The following is a 14,003-nucleotide window of genomic DNA, read 5'->3' as shown; positions in this document are numbered from 1 at the left end:
AAATAATTTATTTTGACTAATAGGACGGGTGAATGTAGGTACAGTGGGATCCATGAGTATTACCGTGCAAATTGTCCATGACTATTTTCATTAATTTTTCTCTTACATCCTGTGTGCTTTTAAGCGATGGACTTTTATGTATGCTGGTGCAGAAGTTGTCAACAGCTTGTCTTGAGTTTTCTTTTAATTCTTGAAGTTCTTATTGGGTCAAATAAAGTGCATGGACATGATGATGGACGATTTGCACGGTAATATTCATGGATCCCACTGTACCCCGTCTCTCCCAGCCTATGGGCATTAGACAAGTTTCAAATATTTATTTATTTATTTATTTATTTATGCTTTGCACTTCTACAGAGGATTGAACCTCGAATTACAGAAGGCGTACACTGTGTTTGATTAACACAATAGAAATTACATGGAAATATACAAACACATATGCATTCATTCACGTACAGTCATGTTCAAAAAATCTGTCGCATGGATTTTTTCTAAGTCCAATGTCTTACGAAATTATGTTGGTAGCTCTGAAACAAGGAAGTGTTGTGAAATATACGATCCTCCAATCAGAGTGAAGTTCGATTCGTAGGAGCAGGAGGCGGACTCACGATCTTGTCCACAGGAAGTTTAACCAATGGAGCATTTCCAAATATGAGATAACGTCCCCATTGGTTAAATATTGTTTCAATAATTCGAATCGGCAGAAAGATTGCGCAAAAGTTTACTTTGTCGTTTTAATTGCCTTTAATCGTTTCAAATTAGTATTAAATTGTCCCAATTATAGTGCACGAGCTTAATATAATGTATTCATGCATGTGTTTGACAATCATAGCTATATCACTCATTAAAACAATTTTCACATTGTTTTCACTACGTGAGATGACATTTCATTTACATTTACGATAAAATAGTGGTTTGGGTGTAATAACAGTTTTCATTAATTAATTTAGAGATGCATTTTTATTTGTTGAGTTAATGATTAGGTTAATTCGTTATTTCTCGCGAAAAGAGGGAACCACAGCTGAAAGAAAATACACAACTTGTATTATTGAGGTCAAGAGTTCGTTTTAACATACTTTTTGCACACATAGGCTAATCACGACTCGGGATACATTTAAATTGGAATCTGAAACATTATGCGACCTGACTGGAACTCGGAAAAGGACACACTGATTACAAGACGTCGATACATTACCACTTGGTGTGGCGAACGCCAATAGCCTAATAATGAGTGGTTGTGGGAGTGGGAGAGGGGTGACGGAAAGTAGAAAATAAATAGTATTTTTGGGGGTATTTAATGTTATATTTATACACATACAAACCAAAGAAAATATTTATTTTGATACATGTGTGTGGGGGGTGGGGAAGGGGGAAAAGAGAGGGACAGAAAGATATTGGGAGAGATGGGACGAAGAGGTGATTGTGGAAAATGTTTCATTTGACGTTCAGTAATAAAAACAATCAAATCAATGATGATTATCTTATAAATACCATATTTAATGTAAATTTGTTTTACAAATGGGGGCGGGGAGCTGTTTGTTTTACGCAGTGCAGGATAACAAGTGGAGACACATAGTGGTTCGTATCTCACTTTAAACTGTAGGTCCAGGCCCCATTAGCTTATCTGTGTATAACGTGGATTTAGAATTCAGTAGGAAATAACGTCGCTCTAGTATTTTGGATTTTAGATGCGTTGAGACCACTAAAATTTCCAATTCTTATAATAAGAAACCTGTCCTCATATCCATTTTGAAAGAGAGAGAGTTAATTGTATAATCTTTCGTTGTTAGTTTCAAAGAAGACTAATTCAAATAGTAACAATGGGAAAGTATAAAGCTTACGAAAAGTTTTACCACCGTGGGGATTTGAACCTACGACCATTAGAGTGACAGCCCAGTGCGAAAACCACTACCCCACGAGTTCGTTCCTTCTTACGGCATGATTATGAGTTAAGACCAATTCGTTCAATATGCATTAGAAATGTAATCCCCACCCGCCTCCTTATAAACAACACACCCAAACGTTCCTTTGTAGCAAATGAAATAAAGGTGGTATGAATGTCACAAAACATTTAAGCAAAATCTACTATATTTACGACGCAATCGTTTTACATGGAGAAGCTACAGCTTCGAGAATTGAGGTTGTGGTTTGACTGTAATTGTAGGATATCCTATAGGTATCGATAACCCAAGGCTCTAGTGTGGACTAGATTGGTTCATTTGTAGTGACGTGCTGAGGAATTTGTAAAGAGGTATGTGAATATAAAAATGTGTTAATGCTTATTTTTTAAACAGTGAACTCATAATTTAATATCTCTCTGTCTATCTCATTATCCTACTTAGGAACTAATTAGTATTGCAGGAGTCATACTGAAAAGAAATCTCACGTGACAATGACGAGAAATTAGATTTACGGAAGGAATAGTTTTCATGTTTTAAAACCTCGAAGGGCCATGGGCTATCTCCCTACTGTCAGTCTCCCTTCCACAATCCTACCTAGAGTTATCTTCAACTGGCAAAGAGGTGACATTGGTCAGCACGTCGAACCCTCAGCCGTTATAGAAGATATCTGAAACCAGGTTACACCAGTCACTCGTAGCTCCCCAATTTCCTCAAGATGGTGGGTTGCCACCGGTCCTATACAGATAACAGGCCGAGAACCCAGGACGACTCGAATCCATGCCGTCCCGCTGCAGTCGGAGTCGAAAGCGCAGAGTCTTAGACCGCACCGTTACGGAGGAGGAGAGTTTTCATATTTTGTTTCTTATAAATGTCGACAATACATTAAATATATTATGCACCAAAAATTAGTGTCAAGAAATAGCCGGTTCTATAAGAGATTCGAACATTCGATCTTCACTCAACTAGGCCGCTATTTTTAACAATTTCCCATTTTCTCACTCAATAACCTTCGTTGAACGTTTGTCGTAAGAGTCGTTAGCAATCTTGTAAACCTTATTAACCTATCTGCTGTCTATCACAAATGTATTTTACAACCTAGAGTAGATTTTGATGTCTGGAATTTAGAACTTGACTTTCGTGGTAAGTAATTCTCTACCGTCTACTATAATAAATAAATCAAAGTCTACATATCTCATATTTTGTAAATGTGAAATGTCATTGTTAAAGGTTACAAACTATTTCTTATTCAACTGTTAGTTCCAGATTTAGCCACAGAATTCTGGAAACCAGCGTGAAACGTGTTTCCCACACTTCCAAGGTCAGGTGAACCCTTATCAGTTGTATTGGATGCCTGTGAACATGTTACTTCATACGTCATTGTACTGTGGTGGATTTCTTCCCCTTCCCCTTTTACCTTGAACGGAAGTAATCCCCGACTGGGCACGACGAATCAATCACAGAAAAGCAGACTGTCTAGCAAATCGCATGCCATGTATTATTTCGAGCTCCTAGGTTTTGGAAAGTGAAATAAAAAAAGTATGTAACATTAATTCATAATGGTTGACTTCTTTGGGTATTATTTCATGACTCTTTCCTACTTACTCCAATGAAACTTTTGTCTACTGTTTTCAGTAGATAAATAGGTGTTTTGAAACATCTACTGTGTTCAGATTTTCAAAGAGATATAAATACAAAAAATAATAAGGGGGTATGAAATTAATATTTACAGCCAAAATATTAAACTTAACATATTATACACTATACTGAATAAATTAATTTCACTTGCAGTTTCTCTACTGTACTGGTTTCAGTAGATCAATAGGTGTTTTGAAACATCTATGTTAAGATTTTTTAAATTTGAATTACAATTTGTGTGCCTGAAAACTTAGGGTATTTTACACCCGTCACGCTATACGGGGTCAAGCCCCTTATCATGACAAAAATAAAACCGTGTCTGGAAACTAAAATATCCTTACTTGGGTTAAAAGCTGAGCCTGTAAAGCGACAGACAGTCAGCACAAACAAGGACAACACACACGCAGTCCTACAAAGATTATACTAACAGTAGGTCCAGTCACCAGAGCCTCGTTAATCTGCAAAATGCAGTTCAGGGTGTACTACATGGAAGTGAGGTTGGTTTGAATTTTAAATAGATATAAAAACAAATTGTTAGTGAGGAGGAATAAAAAGTTATATTTACAGCTAAACACACTGCAAGGGTGTAAGGGATGACCTTCCAAGAAGTATGTACACCCAATTGTTGCTTCCACATAGTACACTCTGGACTCTGGACTTCAGTTTCTGTGTTGTCCTGTGTTTGGTCCTTGTGGGTGCTGAGTGCCTCTTTACAGCCTCAGCTTTTAACCGAATTCAGAATATTTTAATATGTTAGTTACAACACGACATTACAGTTATGTTATTTTAGTTCTGGTAAGGGGCTGGACCCCGTATAAAGTGGCAGGTGCAAAATAGCCTAAGTGCTGACGCACCCAAAATTTTGAATTCAAATTCAAATTCAAACACACTACATGCAATATTATATGTAGTACTGAAGAGAATATTTGACTTGTAGTTCCTCAACTGTAATTACACATTAGGCCTACTGAAAGTGTTCAGTAGGAAATCATTGATTTTGAGTAGATTTCCGAGAGACACAGTAGAGTCCTACAATTGATAACAGTAGATTCTGTCTACTGTAAACAGTAAAAATTACGTAGGTTTTTAACGACGATGAGAATGAAACAGAGGTAAAAACAATGATAATGAAATGCAGAAGCGACCTGGAGCAAACAGGAACGTAGAATGTCTGGCAGCGAGACGTAAGAGTTGTAGCGACAAATTTAGCTTAGAGCTCATAACTGATATTTCTACATGAGCTCAACATACAAGTTACATACAATGAGAGAATTGAATTGAGTTTACATCTCACGTGATATGAGTCGAAATTATTCTTGCACATTGAACTGTGAAGTGAATCAATATTCAATTCGATTAACTAGTGAATGGTGATGTGCTGAGATTTTGTAAGGAGATGTGCCAAATGGCTGACAGTATAATAACTTATGGACACATTGATTTAATATATTTGAACAATCTTATAACGTGCGATTTTGCATGAAATTTTATTACTTGAATCTACATCACTTCATTGCAAAGGCTACAAGGCATTTTATGGGTTGTAAAATTCTGTGTTCGATTCACCGTTCGGTTAACTATGCGATTTTTATTTCTTATTAAACCGAAAAAAATATTTATTGCATTTTACTTATTACGAAAATTCGTATATTATTTGCTTTGCGAAATGTAGAGAATATATTGTTTTTCATGCTTTTTACAAGAATACAACTATGCATGGTGAACAAAAAATAATGTAAAATAAATACTATTCACAAAAGGATGTCAATAGTATTTATTTGTTTTGTTTCTTGATAATTTTCCCTAAAATAAAAATGTATAACTTTCGCTGTACATGACATTTCGTCGAATATGACATATGGATAATTTTTATGCCAATTCTACTAAAATGATGATAAATTCAAAAACATATTCTGAAAAATTATTTTCAAAAATAACATTGAAAAATCATTAGAAAGGAGTGTTATTTTTTAAAATATATATATAACATTTTTATTTCTTTAAATTATTAATTAAATACAATACTTAGTTGCTATATATAATAATAATAGGGGTAATCGAACAGAAGTCAAACCTATAATCTTCGGCGTGTAATACTTATAGCCTATCACCGAACCAATTTACCATCATAAAAAAAATTGAAGTTTTTTTTTCTCGGAAATTACTGGCTAGTGCACGCTGTAACCTTGTCATACGAATATCTACCCTACCACTACAAGAAGCTACGTCACAACCTCAATTTTCGAAGCTGTAGCCTCTCCATGTAAAACGATTGCGTCGTAAATATAGTAGATTTTGCTTAAATGTTTTGTGACATTCATACCACCTTTATTTCATTTGCTACAAAGGAACGTTTGGGTGTGTTGTTTATAAGGAGGCGGGTGGGGATTACATTTCTAATGCATATTGAACGAATTGGTCTTAACTCATAATCATGCCGTAAGAAGGAACGAACTCGTGGGGTAGTGGTTTTCGCACTGGGCTGTCACTCTAATGGTCGTAGGTTCAAATCCCCACGGTGGTAAAACTTTTCGTAAGCTTTATACTTTCCCATTGTTACTATTTGAATTAGTCTTCTTTGAAACTAACAACGAAAGATTATACAATTAACTCTCTCTCTTTCAAAATGGATATGAGGACAGGTTTCTTATTATAAGAATTGGAAATTTTAGTGGTCTCAACGCATCTAAAATCCAAAATACTAGAGCGACGTTATTTCCTACTGAATTCTAAATCCACGTTATACACAGATAAGCTAATGGGGCCTGGACCTACAGTTTAAAGTGAGATACGAACCACTATGTGTCTCCACTTGTTATCCTGCACTGCGTAAAACAAACAGCTCCCCGCCCCCATTTGTAAAACAAATTTACATTAAATATGGTATTTATAAGATAATCATCATTGATTTGATTGTTTTTATTACTGAACGTCAAATGAAACATTTTCCACAATCACCTCTTCGTCCCATCTCTCCCAATATCTTTCTGTCCCTCTCTTTTCCCCCTTCCCCACCCCCCACACACATGTATCAAAATAAATATTTTCTTTGGTTTGTATGTGTATAAATATAACATTAAATACCCCCAAAAATACTATTTATTTTCTACTTTCCGTCACCCCTCTCCCACTCCCACAACCACTCATTATTAGGCTATTGGCGTTCGCCACACCAAGTGGTAATGTATCGACGTCTTGTAATCAGTGTGTCCTTTTCCGAGTTCCAGTCAGGTCGCATAATGTTTCAGATTCCAATTTAAATGTATCCCGAGTCGTGATTAGCCTATGTGTGCAAAAAGTATGTTAAAACGAACTCTTGACCTCAATAATACAAGTTGTGTATTTTCTTTCAGCTGTGGTTCCCTCTTTTCGCGAGAAATAACGAATTAACCTAATCATTAACTCAACAAATAAAAATGCATCTCTAAATTAATTAATGAAAACTGTTATTACACCCAAACCACTATTTTATCGTAAATGTAAATGAAATGTCATCTCACGTAGTGAAAACAATGTGAAAATTGTTTTAATGAGTGATATAGCTATGATTGTCAAACACATGCATGAATACATTATATTAAGCTCGTGCACTATAATTGGGACAATTTAATACTAATTTGAAACGATTAAAGGCAATTAAAACGACAAAGTAAACTTTTGCGCAATCTTTCTGCCGATTCGAATTATTGAAACAATATTTAACCAATGGGGACGTTATCTCATATTTGGAAATGCTCCATTGGTTGAACTTCCTGTGGACAAGACCGTGAGTCACGCCTCCTGCTCCTACGAATCGAACTTCACTCTGATTGGAGGATCGTATATTTCACAACACTTCCTTGTTTCAGAGCTACCAACATAATTTCGTAAGACGTTGGACTTAGAAAAAATCCATGCGACAGATTTTTTGAACATGACTGTACAATACATATAACATACAACATACGTAACACATGAGATATATATACACTTATCTACATCATTTAGGCAAGAGGTTTATACGTGATTCACAAGTATTGCACACTGTAAAGGGTAACATTTATATTAAACAATCTATATTCTATCAGAGTTTCGTTTTCTATAGCACTGAATCTATTATTCTTTTATATCTGTCAAATAGAAGTGAAAAATCCACATATTGGTTGTTTGCAACAAGTATATTGTAACTGTGACACATTCTAATTATTGGTGAGTTTCTATAATTCTGAGTTTTTGAAATTTTAGAAGTTAGAATATTCCTATTACGCAGATTATTTTTTCTTATATTGAATTGTATTTGACCGAGAAAGGAGCTGTTGTCTAAGACACCATTAATTGTTTTATACAAGTACAACTGTTCTAATATTTTCCTCCTATTACTAAGACTCTTAAAACCAAATACGTGAAGCAGATTATTATAATTCACGTTATTTTGTCGTGGGGACATATCATATTTTTTGTAAAACAGATTGGTTTCTAAACCAATTATTCACACATGCTTGTTAGTTTCATCATCTTTTTGTTAAAGAATAGTTCAATAAAGGGATTTGTGTTGAAGAAATAGATGTTTGTTTATAGTTAGTAGTCCGTCCACGTGGTTATATATTAAGTACCCTGTCGTTCTCCAAGTTCTCCTACAGAGATTCGTATAATAATAAACCGATTCACTGTGAATGCTAAGTAAATATATAATGGAGGATGATAGCTACCCTCCTTGGACGCTTTGCTCCTCATTCACACTCCTAGAATCTAGATCCTACAGACGCCTGCCTCACTAAACTTGCAGATAAGGAAGAATCGCAGGAAAAGCTTTCTTCTAGACTTCCACAAGAGCTACGTTGCAACGCAAAGGAAAAGAATAGGAAATTCCGACTTTTCCCTACCGATTAGTGCCATAAAATGGAAAAAGAAGGGAAGAAAGGAAACATTTCGCTAACGAGCGTCATCAAGCAGCCGAAGACTCTCACGGTGACGTCACATCCGATAAGGCCTCCCCTCGGGGAAGAAACCCAGAAGATCCACTAAAAGAGAAAAATCGCAGGCATTCTGAGCAGGGGCTTAACTACCCAAAAACTTTCTCAGAGGCGTCCCCTGGGCCGGTGCGACCTAGTTAACTGCTTACGTGAAAATCCAGAGAGTCCTGAAGGAAGTGGAGGGGACGGTCCTATCTCCAGTGTTGCAAGCTCCGGCATAATTGTGCTAAATCTGGTAATGTGCGTTTGGCAAAATGTTCAAGAGAGGTTGAAATACTATATGGACGTAAACATTTCAGCGAGAAATGGAGACTCGAACCCGGGTCTGTGGTATGCAGTCGATTGAAGCATGCTAAGTTCATTGCTGCCTCTTTACAGTTAATTCACTAGGTCTCCGTTGCATAGCCTCTCTAACCTGGTCCACTCGTGCTTCTGTCACGGGTGGACAACCATTAAAAAGGCACCCTCATGGGCGTCCGGAAGGGGGGGGGGCAAAAGGAGCAATGACCCCCCCTGGAAAATGAAAGTCAACCAAAATTTATGTATTTCACACATATAATTTCATTTTAGCCACAATAATATGTGTTAATTATTGCATGAACACAATAAATTCAAATTTAAGCAATGTTTTTTAGGGAACAACAGTATTTTTGGAGAAAATGTGCCTTGTTTGCCCCCCTGGAAAAAAATTCCTTCCTTGCCCCTCCCTGGAAAAAATCCTGCGGACGTCCTCAAATTGTGAATACCACCTGCGAGTGGAATTGTCGGATGGCGGTTGTTTTTTAGCTTTCTTTGCGGACAATGATAACTGACCGACGTTCATGAAATTGGAGCACACGAAACGCCTTCTCTTGCTGTTTGCCGCCATCTTGCAAACCGTGGCTCCTAGCCTGGACAACAAACCTATATGGCTTGAGGGTAACGTCGGCGCCTTATTAACAGGTCCTGCGTTCGATACTCAGTGTAGGCATGCAGTGGTTCTGGTTTGGATCTCACTTTAAACTCTTGGTCTAGATTGGACTATCTATGCATGAAATTACTTAAAAACAAAAATTCAAGTTGAATGAAACTTTGATAGTTTTTCCATGAACTGGTGCTTCCATAAATATTATATGTTTCATGACCTACCCATAGGCTTCCCCGTGGTATCGTCATCGCCTTTTAAGGAAGGGGTCCCAGGTTCGATAACCGGTGGAGACAGAGTATTTCGGATCCCAACTTAAACTGTAGTTCCAGTCCCGATTAGCCTTTGCGTGCATGAAGTGGACTTAAAACAAACATTCAATTCAATGATCTACCCATATACAATATTGAAACCCCGATAATGATACTGCTTAAGTCAGTGCGTGCGCGTGTGTGTGTGTGTGTTCGCGCGCGCGCGCCCGCGATTCTTATCTCAGTCTTCCCTGCCTCAATTAATTTGAGACTGATGTCACTGATCGTTATTACAAATAAACGCCGACTTCCGTGGCTGAATGGTTAGGACAGCGCGCTAGGGGTCCCGGCTTCGAATCCCGGCCTGGACGCCCTTCACCAATTTCATCACAGCTCTCACCTTCATCGTCGAAAGCGACGTAAAATAACCTAAATCAATCAATCAATTACACAAATAAACAAGTTAATTAGGTTGAAAACACCAATCAGCTCCTTTTCCTCTTGGAGGTTGGCAACCCTGCGCACCTCTCCTATTGACCCACTAGATGCAGAGAGAATGAGATTTCCTTCCCAGCGTCGGTGGATCCTTCAACAGCGCGGGTTTTTAAATTGAGACTTTTTAAAGTCCCTCTCGTGTGACACCCTTAATTTCCAGGTGTCTTAAATTCTCCTGACGCAGCACAAGGAGGTAGCTGACGTTTGCTCACCTCTGACCTTTCAATTCACAGAACCAATGTCTAGGGAGGCGTGTGTGTGTGGCGGCCACTCAGTCAATAGGATGCGTAACCATGGTAACTTCGATGTATCCGCGAGGTATTGTGTGTTTTACCCGCGCTAAGTTGAACTTCTACCGAAAAGGATAAAACAAAAACTAGTCTGTGTGTGTGTGTGAGTGTGTACAATTCTCGTTACGAGATAGAATACAATATACGGTGCGTTCGCAGACGAACTCTAGAGTTTGAACCGTGTGCGCTATATTTTAGCAGGAAATCCGGAGTGTAGGGGGCGCCCCCTTATCTTGTGGAGATACTTAAATGTCAACCTCCCTTCCAGGTAGTACACTCCAGTAACTGAATTTGTGCAGACCAACGAGTCTTTGACGTCTGAAGCAGCAGCCACTATAATCCTCTGTGGGGTTGTGTGTTGTCCTTACATATGTCGAGTGTCCCTATACAGCCTCAGCTTTTTATTAAAGGTATGAACGTTTTAGCTCTCAGACGAAAGCCAGTTTAAAGAAATGGTTGGTTTTAGCAATTGGTCGAAGAAGTTTTTAACGGGCATGATTTATTTTCTTGTTAGGATTCTGCCCTCAGCATTGTCGCTGTTAAGGGGCTTGTGCTAGTATTATGTGACAGACGTAAATAGCCAATATGCCGACGTGCCCAATAATTTACACATCAATCAATAAATTCTTGGGGGCGATGACTATTGTGAGAAACCTAAAAAAAGTTTAGGATAAGGACATCAAACTGTACCTGCGTGGGAAAACATTCGGCAGTGACAAAGACCTCATTGCCTGTCTTGGCAATGAGGTGTGTAAGTCAGCCCCTGAGTTTTACCAGCCTTCATAGCACGGAAAGAACGCTGGTGAAGATGTGTTGCAGTAGACGAGGGCTACATTGAGTGACATGGTTATGTACTCAAACGACCAAAGTATGTGCACATGAAACCTCATAGCTCTAGTGTAAATAATAAAAAAGTTACAGTGGATTGTGCAAAATGTTTTCACTGCCCTTTGTATGATTGAATTTTTCACGAGAAAAAAGAATCATGGTACAAATTAAAATATTTCAATAATAATTGTGAATAATTGAATATCCACAAATTTATATATTCATTGACGGATTCAGGGAAGGGAGTCATTCCGAAAGGGATGACAAAGTATTATGAAAAGTAATGATATCGTCAAACAACATACAGTAGAATCCTTTTCAATAGCTTCCTTCAGTGATGGTCTTTCCAGACTACCAGAGAACATTTAAAAATTAGCAATTGGAGCGAAATTTAAGCCAAAACTTAAGTCAAATAGGTATGTCAGGATTGGATCTACTGGACTCACGCATTTGCTGATCTGATCATGGTAGTCGGCACAATCGGTAGGGGCGGTGGTGAGAATTTTTTTTACGAGTCTTGTTTTTCTGTAATTTATTGCAATTTATGGAGTCCAGTTTGAATTATTTCAAATTTGCATAACGTTTAACATAATTAGTTTCTTAAATATATAAAATTACTGAACTAGACATATTTCACATTGCTATCTATATTCCATATTTCCTTTTGTGATTGCTCGGTTACGTTTATTCAATCATATTCGTTAGACCTTTTCTTTGCACCATACTTTTTGAATAACCCTGTATGACTGTTTCAACAGCCCCACACAATGTGTCACAAACCACGCATATGGAGCACTTTGACAGTTTTCACATGCCTTCGTTCTTGTGTTCATGGTTCTTAACATATTCAAGCAACTATAACAGTCCCTTCAAAACTTTACTTCCTATCTTTGGATACACACTTTAGAAGTTATCCACTAAAAACTAAAAAGTTGGGGGCAACCATCACCGGCCTTCCTACCTGGAAAGAGGAAATTCCTGCGCCTGTTCCGGTCTTGATACAAACAAGCTCTCCGTCGAATGAACTCTTGGAGCTATCGATCGATTGGTTTTTACTGTTCGGCCAGTTGGTCTCGGAGCGTGCCTTCCGGGCATGTGTGTGTGGAAACACGGGGAATTGTTTTTCCTAAAGGATTATCTAGGTTGGACATCCTGAAGCAAAAATCGATTTTGCAGGTTTGGAAGAGAACAAAGTTTATTTTTCTCCACGGCTATTTTCCCATTACCACTGCAAATTTTATGCAATTATTTGCCATTTACCTTATTTCAAACACATTACTTCCTACACTAGCCGCAGGATCATTGATGATGGGCTGCGGGTTCGAAGAAAGGTAGAACAAAGCAAAGCGTTAATTGTATTTCCTTTTCTGTTCTTAAAACACGTGTGTTTGTGTTTGTGAAGTTTTAAGCGGTTCGTTCAGGAAGATAAAGGTTTAAATCCCGTTGCAGCGATGATACTTTCAATGAAGGCTACTTCCTTATTCCCTCATCGCGATCAACCCTTAAAGGGGTGATAAGTAAACTTGATTAAATCAACGAACAACATCAATATTTATTCGCTGCCACAGATCTTCGACCTCTCCTTGAAAAAAAATATTTGTCACCACATTTCATTTACAGGATGAGGCAGTCAAACGGGAAGATTTTAAAAAATCACAAAAAATAGAGAGAGAGCAAATATTATTAATTTTTTGAACATGAATGTAGTGTACACGAGTGGAAATTACTAGTGTACCTGAAAAATGTTCATTTTTTTAATATTGTGTCAGTAAGATGGCATCCTTGGTTTTGCACACATTGTCAGAGTCTCAGAGTAAATCCGCCCATGACGTTGCGTAGCATCTCCAACGGAATGTTGTGGATCTCTTGCCGAATTCGCTCCTTCAAATCATCCCTGGTTCTTGGAGAGTTGTCCTTTGGATTTGAGGTAACCCCAAAGAAAGAAGTCAGGAGCCGCTAAATCGGGTGAACGGGCAGGACACGGAATATCGCCGAATCTGCTGATGAGACGACCAGGAAATGCGAGTCTAAGCACATCCATAGACACTCTGGCAGTATGGCTAGTTGCTGGAAGAGTGTTTCTTCATCTGGGGCATAGTCATCGAGGGCAGGCAGGAAAAAGGTTACCAACTAAGGACGCCATCTTACTGACACCATATTAAAGAAATGAACATTTTTCAGGTACACTAGTAATTTCCACTCTTGTACAGTACATTCATGTTCAAACAATAACTAATATTTGCTCTCTCTATTTCTTGTGATTTTTTTAAATCTTCCCGTTTGACTACCTCACCCTGTATTATCGAAGGCACAATAAATGTTTAGATTACTTTCCATGATGGTAAGTATATTTTTATTTGAAAATGTTATACAGAACTTTGCTTTTTGTTTCAATTTTGATAAAAATGAACACAGTATCACTTCATAACACGAGGGTCACCAGAAATTTTTGTAGGTTGGATTAGTAATTTTGTAGAGGGAGTCCGGCCATTGATCAAACTTGAATAGTAAAAGGTAAAAGGTAAAGTGTTCCCCTGTGCTTAGCACCACGCCGTGAAGGCGTATAGGGGGTGTGGGGGTAACGCCCCACACTTTCTTGATCCGGTCGTGAGTAGGGGTGATGTGATCAGCACCACGCCCCTGACCGCCTTTACCCCCCAGGGTTTCCCCCAGGTACCCATGTTATTCGACTTGAATAGTAGAAATAATAATCATCATTGTTGTGAATGTTATTACACACTATATTA

The sequence above is a fragment of the Lepisma saccharinum genome, chromosome 4 (assembly GCF_977018435.1).
Source record: "Lepisma saccharinum chromosome 4, izLepSacc3.1, whole genome shotgun sequence".
In the NCBI taxonomy this organism is placed as follows: Eukaryota; Metazoa; Arthropoda; class Insecta; order Zygentoma; family Lepismatidae; genus Lepisma; species Lepisma saccharinum.
The sequence above is the reverse complement of the archived record's forward strand: the minus strand, read 5'-3'. Positions refer to the sequence as shown.